Raw genomic sequence first — 14,353 nt, 5'->3', positions numbered from 1 at the left:
AGTTCGAAAAATTTTGAACCAAAAAAATATTGACCCAAAAAAAATTTCGAAAAAATATTGACCCAAAAAAATTTTTAACCAAAAAAAAAGTTCGAAAAATTTTGGGAACAAAAAAATTTTGACCCAAAAAAAAGTTCGAAAAATTTTGAACCAAAAAAAACTTCGAAAAAATTTTGACCCAAAAAAAAGTTTGAAAAATTTTGGGACCAAAAAAATTTTGACCCAAAAAAAACTTCGAAAAATTTTGGGACCAAAAAAATTTTGACCCAAAAAAAAGTTCGAAGAAATATTGACCCAAACAAAATTTGAGCCAAAAAAAGGTTTGAAAAATTTTGGGACCAAAAAAATGTTGACCCAAAAAAAATTTCGAAAAAATTTTGACCCCAAAAAAAGTTCGAAAAATTTTGGGACCAAAAAAATTTTGACCCAAAAAAAAGTTAGAAAAATCTTGGGACCAAAAAAATGTTGATCCAAAGAAAAGTTAGAAAAATTTTGGGACCAAAAAAAATTTGAGCCAAAAAAAAGTTCGAAAAATTTTGGGACCAAAAAAAATTTGAGCCCAAAAAAGTTAGAAAAATATTGAACCCCAAAAAAAGTTCGAAAAATCTTGGGACCAAAAAAATGTTGATCCAAAGAAAAGTTTGAAAAATTTTGGGACCAAAAAAATTTTGACCCAAAAAAAACTTCGAAAAATTTTGAACCAAAAAAAAGTTCTACAAATTTTGGGACCAAAAAAATTTTGACAAAAAAAAAAGTTCGAAAAATATTGAACCCAAAAAAAAGTTCGAAAAATTTTGGGACCAAAAAATTTTGAGCCAAAAAAAAGTTCGAAAAATTTTAGGACCAAAAAAATTTTGAGCCAAAAAAAACTTCGAAAAAATTTTGAGCCAAAAAAAACTTCGAAAAAATTTTGACCCAAAAATAAAGTTCGAAAAAATATTAACCCAAAAAAATTTTGACCCAAAAAAATAGTTAGAAAACATTTTAACCAAAAAATATTTGAGCCAAAAAAAAGTTTGAAAAATTTTGGGACAAAAAAAAATGTTGATCCAAAAAAAAGTTTTAAAAATTTTGGGACCAAAAAAAATTTGACACAAAAAAAATTTGAAAAATTTTGGGACCAAAAAAAATTCGAGCCAAAAAAAAGTTCGAAACATTTTGGGACCAAAAAAATTTTGACCCAAAAAAAACTTCGAAAAAATTTTGACCCAAAAAAAAGTTCTAAAAATTTTGGGACCAAAAAAATTTTGACCCAAAAACAATTTCGAAAAATTTTGGTACCAAAAAAATTTTGACCAAAAATAAAGTTCGAAAAAATATTAACCCAAAAAAATTTTGACCCAAAAAAATAGTTAGAAAACATTTTAACCCAAAAAATATTTGAGCCAAAAAAAAGTTTGAAAAGTTTTGGGACCAAAAAAATTTTGACCCAAAAAAATCTTCGAAAAATTTTGGGACCCAAAAAATTTTGACCCAAAAAAAAGTTCGAAAAATTTTGAACCAAAAAAAACTTCGAAAAAATTTTGACCAAAAAAAAAGTTCGAAAGATTTTGGGACCAAAAAAATATTGACCCAAAAAAAATTTCGAAAAAATATTGACCCAAAAAAATTTTTAACCAAAAAAAAAGTTCGAAAAATTTTGGGAACAAAAAAATTTTGACCCAAAAAAAAGTTCGAAAAATTTTGAACCAAAAAAAACTTCGAAAAAATTTTGACCCAAAAAAAAGTTTGAAAAATTTTGGGACCAAAAAAATTTTGACCCAAAAAAAACTTCGAAAAATTTTGGGACCAAAAAAATTTTGACCCAAAAAAAAGTTCGAAAAATTTTGAACCAAAAAAAACTTCGAAAAAATTTTGACCAAAAAAAAAGTTCGAAAAATTTTGGGACCAAAAAAATATTGACCCAAAAAAAATTTCGAAAAAATATTGACCCAAAAAAATTTTTAACCAAAAAAAAAGTTCGAAAAATTTTGGGAACAAAAAAATTTTGACCCAAAAAAAACTTCGAAAAATTTTGAACCAAAAAAAACTTCGAAAAAATTTTGACCCAAAAAAAAGTTTGAAAAATTTTGGGACCAAAAAAATTTTGACCCAAAAAAAACTTCGAAAAATTTTGGGACCGAAAAAATTTTGACCCAAAAAAAAGTTCAAAGAAATATTGACCCAAACAAAATTTGAGCCAAAAAAAGGTTTGAAAAATTTTGGGACCAAAAAAATGTTGACCCAAAAAAAATTTCAAAAAAATTTTGACCCCAAAAAAAGTTCGAAAAATTTTGGGACCAAAAAAATTTTGACCCAAAAAAAAGTTAGAAAAATCTTGGGACCAAAAAAATGTTGATCCAAAGAAAAGTTAGAAAAATTTTGGGACCAAAAAAAATTTGAGCCAAAAAAAAGTTCGAAAAATTTTGGGACCAAAAAAAATTTGAGCCCAAAAAAGTTAGAAAAATATTGAACCCCAAAAAAAGTTCGAAAAATCTTGGGACCAAAAAAATGTTGATCCAAAGAAAAGTTTGAAAAATTTTGGGACCAAAAAAATTTTGACCCAAAAAAAACTTCGAAAAAATTTTGACCCAAAAAAAAGTTCTACAAATTTTGGGACCAAAAAAAATTTGACAAAAAAAAAAGTTCGAAAAATATTGAACCCAAAAAAAAGTTCGAAAAATTTTGGGACCAAAAAATTTTGAGCCAAAAAAAAGTTCGAAAAATTTTAGGACCAAAAAAATTTTGAGCCAAAAAAAACTTCGAAAAAATTTTGAGCCAAAAAAAACTTCGAAAAAATTTTGACCCAAAAATAAAGTTCGAAAAAATATTAACCCAAAAAAATTTTGACCCAAAAAAATAGTTAGAAAACATTTTAACCAAAAAATATTTGAGCCAAAAAAAAGTTTGAAAAATTTTGGGACAAAAAAAAATGTTGATCCAAAAAAAAGTTTTAAAAATTTTGGGACCAAAAAAAATTTGACACAAAAAAAATTTGAAAAATTTTGGGACCAAAAAAAATTCGAGCCAAAAAAAAGTTCGAAACATTTTGGGACCAAAAAAATTTTGACCCAAAAAAAACTTCGAAAAAATTTTGACCCAAAAAAAAGTTCTAAAAATTTTGGGACCAAAAAAATTTTGACCCAAAAACAATTTCGAAAAATTTTGGTACCAAAAAAATTTTGACCAAAAATAAAGTTCGAAAAAATATTAACCCAAAAAAATTTTGACCCAAAAAAATAGTTAGAAAACATTTTAACCCAAAAAATATTTGAGCCAAAAAAAAGTTTGAAAAGTTTTGGGACCAAAAAAATTTTGACCCAAAAAAATCTTCGAAAAATTTTGGGACCCAAAAAATTTTGACCCAAAAAAAAGTTCGAAAAATTTTGAACCAAAAAAAACTTCGAAAAAATTTTGACCAAAAAAAAAGTTCGAAAAATTTTGGGACCAAAAAAATATTGACCCAAAAAAAATTTCGAAAAAATATTGACCCAAAAAAATTTTTAACCAAAAAAAAAGTTCGAAAAATTTTGGGAACAAAAAAATTTTGACCCAAAAAAAAGTTCGAAAAATTTTGAACCAAAAAAAACTTCGAAAAAATTTTGACCCAAAAAAAAGTTTGAAAAATTTTGGGACCAAAAAAATTTTGACCCAAAAAAAACTTCGAAAAATTTTGGGACCAAAAAAATTTTGACCCAAAAAAAAGTTCGAAAAATTTTGAACCAAAAAAAACTTCGAAAAAATTTTGACCAAAAAAAAAGTTCGAAAAATTTTGGGACCAAAAAAATATTGACCCAAAAAAAATTTCGAAAAAATATTGACCCAAAAAAATTTTTAACCAAAAAAAAAGTTCGAAAAATTTTGGGAACAAAAAAATTTTGACCCAAAAAAAACTTCGAAAAATTTTGAACCAAAAAAAACTTCGAAAAAATTTTGACCCAAAAAAAAGTTTGAAAAATTTTGGGACCAAAAAAATTTTGACCCAAAAAAAACTTCGAAAAATTTTGGGACCGAAAAAATTTTGACCCAAAAAAAAGTTCAAAGAAATATTGACCCAAACAAAATTTGAGCCAAAAAAAGGTTTGAAAAATTTTGGGACCAAAAAAATGTTGACCCAAAAAAAATTTCGAAAAAATTTTGACCCCAAAAAAAGTTCGAAAAATTTTGGGACCAAAAAAATTTTGACCCAAAAAAAAGTTAGAAAAATCTTGGGACCAAAAAAATGTTGATCCAAAGAAAAGTTAGAAAAATTTTGGGACCAAAAAAAATTTGAGCCAAAAAAAAGTTCGAAAAATTTTGGGACCAAAAAAAATTTGAGCCCAAAAAAGTTAGAAAAATATTGAACCCCAAAAAAAGTTCGAAAAATCTTGGGACCAAAAAAATGTTGATCCAAAGAAAAGTTTGAAAAATTTTGGGACCAAAAAAATTTTGACCCAAAAAAAACTTCGAAAAAATTTTGACCCAAAAAAAAGTTCTACAAATTTTGGGACCAAAAAAATTTTGACAAAAAAAAAAGTTCGAAAAATATTGAACCCAAAAAAAAGTTCGAAAAATTTTGGGATCAAAAAATTTTGAGCCAAAAAAAAGTTCGAAAAATTTTAGGACCAAAAAAATTTTGAGCCAAAAAAAACTTCGAAAAAATTTTGAGCCAAAAAAAACTTCGAAAAAATTTTGACCCAAAAATAAAGTTCGAAAAAATATTAACCCAAAAAAATTTTGACCCAAAAAAATAGTTAGAAAACATTTTAACCAAAAAATATTTGAGCCAAAAAAAAGTTTGAAAAATTTTGGGACAAAAAAAAATGTTGATCCAAAAAAAAGTTTTAAAAATTTTGGGACCAAAAAAAATTTGACACAAAAAAAATTTGAAAAATTTTGGGACCAAAAAAAATTCGAGCCAAAAAAAAGTTCGAAACATTTTGGGACCAAAAAAATTTTGACCCAAAAAAAACTTCGAAAAAATTTTGACCCAAAAAAAAGTTCTAAAAATTTTGGGACCAAAAAAATTTTGACCCAAAAACAATTTCGAAAAATTTTGGTACCAAAAATAAAGTTCGAAAAAATATTAACCCAAAAAAATTTTGACCCAAAAAAATAGTTAGAAAACATTTTAACCCAAAAAATATTTGAGCCAAAAAAAAGTTTGAAAAGTTTTGGGACCAAAAAAATTTTGACCCAAAAAAATCTTCGAAAAATTTTGGGACCCAAAAAATTTTGACCCAAAAAAAAGTTCGAAAAATTTTGAACCAAAAAAAACTTCGAAAAAATTTTGACCAAAAAAAAAGTTCGAAAAATTTTGGGTCCAAAAAAATATTGACCCAAAAAAAATTTCGAAAAAATATTGACCCAAAAAAATTTTTAACCAAAAAAAAAGTTCGAAAAATTTTGGGAACAAAAAAATTTTGACCCAAAAAAAAGTTCGAAAAATTTTGAACCAAAAAAAACTTTGAAAAAATTTTGACCCAAAAAAAAGTTTGAAAAATTTTGGGACCAAAAAAATTTTGACCCAAAAAAAACTTCGAAAAATTTTGGGACCAAAAAAATTTTGACCCAAAAAAAAGTTCGAAGAAATATTGACCCAAACAAAATTTGAGCCAAAAAAAGGTTTGAAAAATTTTGGGACCAAAAAAATGTTGACCCAAAAAAAATTTTGAAAAAATTTTGACCCCAAAAAAAGTTCGAAAAATTTTGGGACCAAAAAAATTTTGACCCAAAAAAAAGTTAGAAAAATCTTGGGACCAAAAAAATGTTGATCCAAAGAAAAGTTAGAAAAATTTTGGGACCAAAAAAAATTTGAGCCAAAAAAAAGTTCGAAAAATTTTGGGACCAAAAAAAATTTGAGCCCAAAAAAGTTAGAAAAATATTGAACCCAAAAAAAAGTTCGAAAAATCTTGGGACCAAAAAAATGTTGATCCAAAGAAAAGTTTGAAAAATTTTGGGACCAAAAAAATTTTGACCCAAAAAAAACTTCGAAAAAATTTTGACCCAAAAAAAAGTTCGAAAAATTTTGGGACCAAAAAATTTTGAGCCAAAAAAAAGTTCGAAAAATTTTAAGACCAAAAAAATTTTGAGCCAAAAAAAACTTCGAAAAAAAATTGAGCCAAAAAAATGTTCGAAAAATTTTGGGACCAAAAAAATTTTGAGCCAAAAAAAAGTTCGAAAAAATATTAACCCAAAAAAATTTTGACCCAAAAAAATAGTTAGAAAACATTTTAACCCAAAAAATATTTGAGCCAAAAAAAAGTTTGAAAAGTTTTGGGACCAAAAAAATTTTGACCCAAAAAAAACTTCGAAAAATTTTGGGACCAAAAAAATTTTGACCCAAAAAAAAGTTCGAAAAATTTTGAACCAAAAAAAACTTCGAAAAAATTTTGACCAAAAAAAAAGTTAGAAAAATCTTGGGACCAAAAAAATGTTGATCCAAAGAAAAGTTAGAAAAATTTTGGGACCAAAAAAAATTTGAGCCAAAAAAAAGTTCGAAAAATTTTGGGACCAAAAAAAATTTGAGCCCAAAAAAGTTAGAAAAATATTGAACCCCAAAAAAAGTTCGAAAAATCTTGGGACCAAAAAAATGTTGATCCAAAGAAAAGTTTGAAAAATTTTGGGACCAAAAAAATTTTGACCCAAAAAAAACTTCGAAAAAATTTTGACCCAAAAAAAAGTTCTACAAATTTTGGGACCAAAAAAAATTTGACAAAAAAAAAAGTTCGAAAAATATTGAACCCAAAAAAAAGTTCGAAAAATTTTGGGACCAAAAAATTTTGAGCCAAAAAAAAGTTCGAAAAATTTTAGGACCAAAAAAATTTTGAGCCAAAAAAAACTTCGAAAAAATTTTGAGCCAAAAAAAACTTCGAAAAAATTTTGACCCAAAAATAAAGTTCGAAAAAATATTAACCCAAAAAAATTTTGACCCAAAAAATAGTTAGAAAACATTTTAACCAAAAAATATTTGAGCCAAAAAAAAGTTTGAAAAATTTTGGGACAAAAAAAAATGTTGATCCAAAAAAAAGTTTTAAAAATTTTGGGACCAAAAAAAATTTGACACAAAAAAAATTTGAAAAATTTTGGGACCAAAAAAAATTCGAGCCAAAAAAAAGTTCGAAACATTTTGGGACCAAAAAAATTTTGACCCAAAAAAAACTTCGAAAAAATTTTGACCCAAAAAAAAGTTCTAAAAATTTTGGGACCAAAAAAATTTTGACCCAAAAACAATTTCGAAAAATTTTGGTACCAAAAAAATTTTGACCAAAAATAAAGTTCGAAAAAATATTAACCCAAAAAAATTTTGACCCAAAAAAATAGTTAGAAAACATTTTAACCCAAAAAATATTTGAGCCAAAAAAAAGTTTGAAAAGTTTTGGGACCAAAAAAATTTTGACCCAAAAAAATCTTCGAAAAATTTTGGGACCCAAAAAATTTTGACCCAAAAAAAAGTTCGAAAAATTTTGAACCAAAAAAAACTTCGAAAAAATTTTGACCAAAAAAAAAGTTCGAAAAATTTTGGGACCAAAAAAATATTGACCCAAAAAAAATTTCGAAAAAATATTGACCCAAAAAAATTTTTAACCAAAAAAAAAGTTCGAAAAATTTTGGGAACAAAAAAATTTTGACCCAAAAAAAAGTTCGAAAAATTTTGAACCAAAAAAAACTTCGAAAAAATTTTGACCCAAAAAAAAGTTTGAAAAATTTTGGGACCAAAAAAATTTTGACCCAAAAAAAACTTCGAAAAATTTTGGGACCAAAAAAATTTTGACCCAAAAAAAAGTTCGAAAAATTTTGAACCAAAAAAAACTTCGAAAAAATTTTGACCAAAAAAAAAGTTCGAAAAATTTTGGGACCAAAAAAATATTGACCCAAAAAAAATTTCGAAAAAATATTGACCCAAAAAAATTTTTAACCAAAAAAAAAGTTCGAAAAATTTTGGGAACAAAAAAATTTTGACCCAAAAAAAACTTCGAAAAATTTTGAACCAAAAAAAACTTCGAAAAAATTTTGACCCAAAAAAAAGTTTGAAAAATTTTGGGACCAAAAAAATTTTGACCCAAAAAAAACTTCGAAAAATTTTGGGACCGAAAAAATTTTGACCCAAAAAAAAGTTCAAAGAAATATTGACCCAAACAAAATTTGAGCCAAAAAAAGGTTTGAAAAATTTTGGGACCAAAAAAATGTTGACCCAAAAAAAATTTCGAAAAAATTTTGACCCCAAAAAAAGTTCGAAAAATTTTGGGACCAAAAAAATTTTGACCCAAAAAAAAGTTAGAAAAATCTTGGGACCAAAAAAATGTTGATCCAAAGAAAAGTTAGAAAAATTTTGGGACCAAAAAAAATTTGAGCCAAAAAAAAGTTCGAAAAATTTTGGGACCAAAAAAAATTTGAGCCCAAAAAAGTTAGAAAAATATTGAACCCCAAAAAAAGTTCGAAAAATCTTGGGACCAAAAAAATGTTGATCCAAAGAAAAGTTTGAAAAATTTTGGGACCAAAAAAATTTTGACCCAAAAAAAACTTCGAAAAAATTTTGACCCAAAAAAAAGTTCTACAAATTTTGGGACCAAAAAAATTTTGACAAAAAAAAAAGTTCGAAAAATATTGAACCCAAAAAAAAGTTCGAAAAATTTTGGGACCAAAAAATTTTGAGCCAAAAAAAAGTTCGAAAAATTTTAGGACCAAAAAAATTTTGAGCCAAAAAAAACTTCGAAAAAATTTTGAGCCAAAAAAAACTTCGAAAAAATTTTGACCCAAAAATAAAGTTCGAAAAAATATTAACCCAAAAAAATTTTGACCCAAAAAAATAGTTAGAAAACATTTTAACCAAAAAATATTTGAGCCAAAAAAAAGTTTGAAAAATTTTGGGACAAAAAAAAATGTTGATCCAAAAAAAAGTTTTAAAAATTTTGGGACCAAAAAAAATTTGACACAAAAAAAATTTGAAAAATTTTGGGACCAAAAAAAATTCGAGCCAAAAAAAAGTTCGAAACATTTTGGGACCAAAAAAATTTTGACCCAAAAAAAACTTCGAAAAAATTTTGACCCAAAAAAAAAGTTCTAAAAATTTTGGGACCAAAAAAATTTTGACCCAAAAACAATTTCGAAAAATTTTGGTACCAAAAATAAAGTTCGAAAAAATATTAACCCAAAAAAATTTTGACCCAAAAAAATAGTTAGAAAACATTTTAACCCAAAAAATATTTGAGCCAAAAAAAAGTTTGAAAAGTTTTGGGACCAAAAAAATTTTGACCCAAAAAAATCTTCGAAAAATTTTGGGACCCAAAAAATTTTGACCCAAAAAAAAGTTCGAAAAATTTTGAACCAAAAAAAACTTCGAAAAAATTTTGACCAAAAAAAAAGTTCGAAAAATTTTGGGACCAAAAAAATATTGACCCAAAAAAAATTTCGAAAAAATATTGACCCAAAAAAATTTTTAACCAAAAAAAAAGTTCGAAAAATTTTGGGAACAAAAAAATTTTGACCCAAAAAAAAGTTCGAAAAATTTTGAACCAAAAAAAACTTCGAAAAAATTTTGACCCAAAAAAAAGTTTGAAAAATTTTGGGACCAAAAAAATTTTGACCCAAAAAAAACTTCGAAAAATTTTGGGACCAAAAAAATTTTGACCCAAAAAAAAGTTCGAAGAAATATTGACCCAAACAAAATTTGAGCCAAAAAAAGGTTTGAAAAATTTTGGGACCAAAAAAATGTTGACCCAAAAAAAATTTTGAAAAAATTTTGACCCCAAAAAAAGTTCGAAAAATTTTGGGACCAAAAAAATTTTGACCCAAAAAAAAGTTAGAAAAATCTTGGGACCAAAAAAATGTTGATCCAAAGAAAAGTTAGAAAAATTTTGGGACCAAAAAAAATTTGAGCCAAAAAAAAGTTCGAAAAATTTTGGGACCAAAAAAAATTTGAGCCCAAAAAAGTTAGAAAAATATTGAACCCAAAAAAAAGTTCGAAAAATCTTGGGACCAAAAAAATGTTGATCCAAAGAAAAGTTTGAAAAATTTTGGGACCAAAAAAATTTTGACCCAAAAAAAACTTCGAAAAAATTTTGACCCAAAAAAAAGTTCGAAAAATTTTGGGACCAAAAAATTTTGAGCCAAAAAAAAGTTCGAAAAATTTTAAGACCAAAAAAATTTTGAGCCAAAAAAAACTTCGAAAAAAAATTGAGCCAAAAAAATGTTCGAAAAATTTTGGGACCAAAAAAATTTTGAGCCAAAAAAAAGTTCGAAAAAATATTAACCCAAAAAAATTTTGACCCAAAAAAATAGTTAGAAAACATTTTAACCCAAAAAATATTTGAGCCAAAAAAAAGTTTGAAAAGTTTTGGGACCAAAAAAATTTTGACCCAAAAAAAACTTCGAAAAATTTTGGGACCAAAAAAATTTTGACCCAAAAAAAAGTTCGAAAAATTTTGAACCAAAAAAAACTTCGAAAAAATTTTGACCAAAAAAAAAGTTCGAAAAATTTTGGGACCAAAAAAATATTGACCCAAAAAAAATTTCGAAAAAATATTGACCCAAAAAAAATTTTAACCAAAAAAAAAGTTCGAAAAATTTTGGGAACAAAAAAAATTTGACCCAAAAAAAAGTTCGAAAAATTTTGAACCAAAAAAAACTTCGAAAAAATTTTGAGCCAAAAAAAAGTTTGAAAAATTTTGGGACCAAAAAAATTTTGACCCAAAAAAAACTTCGAAAAATTTTGGGACCAAAAAAATTTTGACCCAAAAAAAAGTTCGAAGAAATATTGACCCAAACAAAATTTGAGCCAAAAAAAGGTTTGAAAAATTTTGGGACCAAAAAAATGTTGACCCAAAAAAAAGTTCGAAAAATTTTGGGACCAAAAAAATGTTGATCCAAAGAAAAGTTAGAAAAATTTTGGGACCAAAAAAAATTTGAGCCAAAAAAAAGTTCGAAAAATTTTGGGACCAAAAAAAATTTGAGCCCAAAAAAGATAGAAAAATATTGAACCCAAAAAAATGTTCGAAAAATCTTGGGACCAAAAAAATGTTGATCCAAAGAAAAGTTTGAAAAATTTTGGGACCAAAAAAATTTTGACCCAAAAAAAACTTCGAAAAATTTTGGGACCAAAAAAATTTTGACCCAAAAAAAAGTTCGAAAAATTTTGAACCAAAAAAAACTTCGAAAAAATTTTGATCCAAAAAAAAGTTTGAAATATTTTGGGACCAAAAAAATTTTGACCCAAAAAAAACTTCGAAAAATTTTGGGACCAAAAAAATTTTGACCCAAAAAAAAGTTCGAAGAAATATTGACCCAAACAAAATTTGAGCCAAAAAAAGGTTTGAAAAATTTTGGGACCAAAAAAATGTTGACCCAAAAAAAATTTCGAAAAAATTTTGACCCCAAAAAAAGTTCGAAAAATTTTGGGACCAAAAAAATTTTGACCCAAAAAAAAGTTAGAAAAATCTTGGGACCAAAAAAATGTTGATCCAAAGAAAAGTTAGAAAAATTTTGGGACCAAAAAAAATTTGAGCCAAAAAAAAGTTCGAAAAATTTTGGGACCAAAAAAAATTTGAGCCCAAAAAAGTTAGAAAAATATTGAACCCAAAAAAAAGTTCGAAAAATCTTGGGACCAAAAAAATGTTGATCCAAAGAAAAGTTTGAAAAATTTTGGGACCAAAAAAATTTTGACCCAAAAAAAACTTCGAAAAAATTTTGACCCAAAAAAAAGTTCGAAAAATTTTGGGACCAAAAAATTTTGAGCCAAAAAAAAGTTCGAAAAATTTTAGGACCAAAAAAATTTTGAGCCAAAAAAAACTTCGAAAAAAATTTGAGCCAAAAAAATGTTCGAAAAATTTTGGGACCAAAAAAATTTTGAGCCAAAAAAAAGTTCGAAAAAATATTAAACCAAAAAAATTTTGACCCAAAAAAATAGTTAGAAAACATTTTAACCCAAAAAATATTTGAGCCAAAAAAAAGTTTGAAAAGTTTTGGGACCAGAAAAATTTTGACCCAAAAAAAACTTCGAAAAATTTTGGGACCAAAAAAATTTCGACCCAAAAAAAAGTTCGAAAAATTTTGAACCAAAAAAAACTTCGAAAAAATTTTGACCAAAAAAAAAGTTCGAAAAATTTTGGGACCAAAAAAATATTGACCCAAAAAAAATTTCGAAAAAATATTGACCCAAAAAAAATTTTAACCAAAAAAAAAGTTCGAAAAATTTTGGGAACAAAAAAAATTTGACCCAAAAAAAAGTTCGAAAAATTTTGAACCAAAAAAAACTTCGAAAAAATTTTGAGCCAAAAAAAAGTTTGAAAAATTTTGGGACCAAAAAAATTTTGACCCAAAAAAAACTTCGAAGAATTTTGGGACCAAAAAAATTTTGACCCAAAAAAAAGTTCGACGAAATATTGACCCAAACAAAATTTGAGCCAAAAAAAGGTTTGAAAAATTTTGGGACCAAAAAAATGTTGACCCAAAAAAAATTTCGAAAAAATTTTGACCCCAAAAAAAGTTCGAAAAATTTTGGGACCAAAAAAATGTTGATCCAAAGAAAAGTTAGAAAAATTTTGGGACCAAAAAAAATTTGAGCCAAAAAAAAGTTCGAAAAATTTTGGGACCAAAAAAAATTTGAGCCCAAAAAAGATAGAAAAATATTGAACCCAAAAAAATGTTCGAAAAATCTTGGGACCAAAAAAATGTTGATCCAAAGAAAAGTTTGAAAAATTTTGGGACCAAAAAAATTTTGACCCAAAAAAAACTTCGAAAAATTTTGGGACCAAAAAAATTTTGACCCAAAAAAAAGTTCGAAAAATTTTGAACCAAAAAAAACTTCGAAAAAATTTTGACCAAAAAAATTTAGAAAAATTTTGGGACCAAAAAAATATTGACCCAAAAAAAATTTCGAAAAAATATTGACCCAAAAAAAATTTTTAACCAAAAAAAAAGTTCGAAAAATTTTGGGAACAAAAAAATTTTGACCCAAAAAAAAGTTCGAAAAATTTTGAACCAAAAAAAACTTCGAAAAAATTTTGAGCCAAAAAAAAGTTTGAAAAATTTTGGGACCAAAAAAAATTTGACCCAAAAAAAACTTCGAAAAATTTTGGGACCAAAAAAATTTTGACCCAAAAAAAAGTTCGACGAAATATTGACCCAAACAAAATTTGAGCCAAAAAAAGGTTTGAAAAATTTTGGGACCAAAAAAATGTTGACCCAAAAAAAATTTCGAAAAAATTTTGACCCCAAAAAAAGTTCGAAAAATTTTGGGACCAAAAAAATGTTGATCCAAAGAAAAGTTAGAAAAATTTTGGGACCAAAAAAAATTTGAGCCAAAAAAAAGTTCGAAAAATTTTGGGACCAAAAAAAATTTGAGCCCAAAAAAGATAGAAAAATATTGAACCCAAAAAAATGTTCGAAAAATCTTGGGACCAAAAAAATGTTGATCCAAAGAAAAGTTTGAAAAATTTTGGGACCAAAAAAATTTTGACCCAAAAAAAACTTCGAAAAATTTTGGGACCAAAAAAATTTTGACCCAAAAAAAAGTTCGAAAAATTTTGAACCAAAAAAAACTTCGAAAAAATTTTGACCAAAAAAAAATTTCGAAAAATTTTGGGACCAAAAAAATATTGACCCAAAAAAAATTTCGAAAAAATATTGACCCAAAAAAATTTTTAACCAAAAAAAAAGTTCGAAAAATTTTGGGAACAAAAAAATTTTGACCCAAAAAAAAGTTCGAAAAATTTTGAACCAAAAAAAACTTCGAAAAAATTTTGAGCCAAAAAAAAGTTTGAAAAATTTTGGGACCAAAAAAAAGTTTGACCCAAAAAAAACTTTGAAAAATTTTGGGACCAAAAAAATTTTGACCCAAAAAAAAGTTCGAAGAAATATTGACCCAAACAAAATTTGAGCCAAAAAAAGGTTTGAAAAATTTTGGGACCAAAAAAATGTTGACCCAATAAAAATTTCGAAAAAATTTTGACCCCAAAAAAAGTTCGAAAAATTTTGGGACCAAAAACATTTTGACCCAAAAAAAAGTTAGAAAAATCTTGGGACCAAAAAAATGTTGATCCAAAGAAAAGTTAGAAAAATTTTGGGACCAAAAAAAATTTGAGCCAAAAAAAAGTTCGAAAAATTTTGGGACCAAAAAAAATTTGAGCCCAAAAAAGATAGAAAAATATTGAACCCAAAAAAATGTTCGAAAAATCTTGGGACCAAAAAAATGTTGATCCAAAGAAAAGTTTGAAAAATTTTGGGACCAAAAAAATTTTGACCCAAAAAAAACTTCGAAAAAATTTTGACCCAAAAAAAAGTTCGAAAAATATTGAACCCAAAAAAAAGTTCGAAAAATTTTGGGACCAAAAAATTTTGAGCCAAAAAAAAGTTCGAAAAATTTTAGGACCAAAAAAATTTTGAGCCAAAAAAAACT

Source organism: Astyanax mexicanus, chromosome 2 (genome assembly GCF_023375975.1).
Source record: "Astyanax mexicanus isolate ESR-SI-001 chromosome 2, AstMex3_surface, whole genome shotgun sequence".
NCBI classification, from domain to species: Eukaryota; Metazoa; Chordata; class Actinopteri; order Characiformes; family Acestrorhamphidae; genus Astyanax; species Astyanax mexicanus.
Note: the sequence above shows the minus strand (reverse complement) of the source record.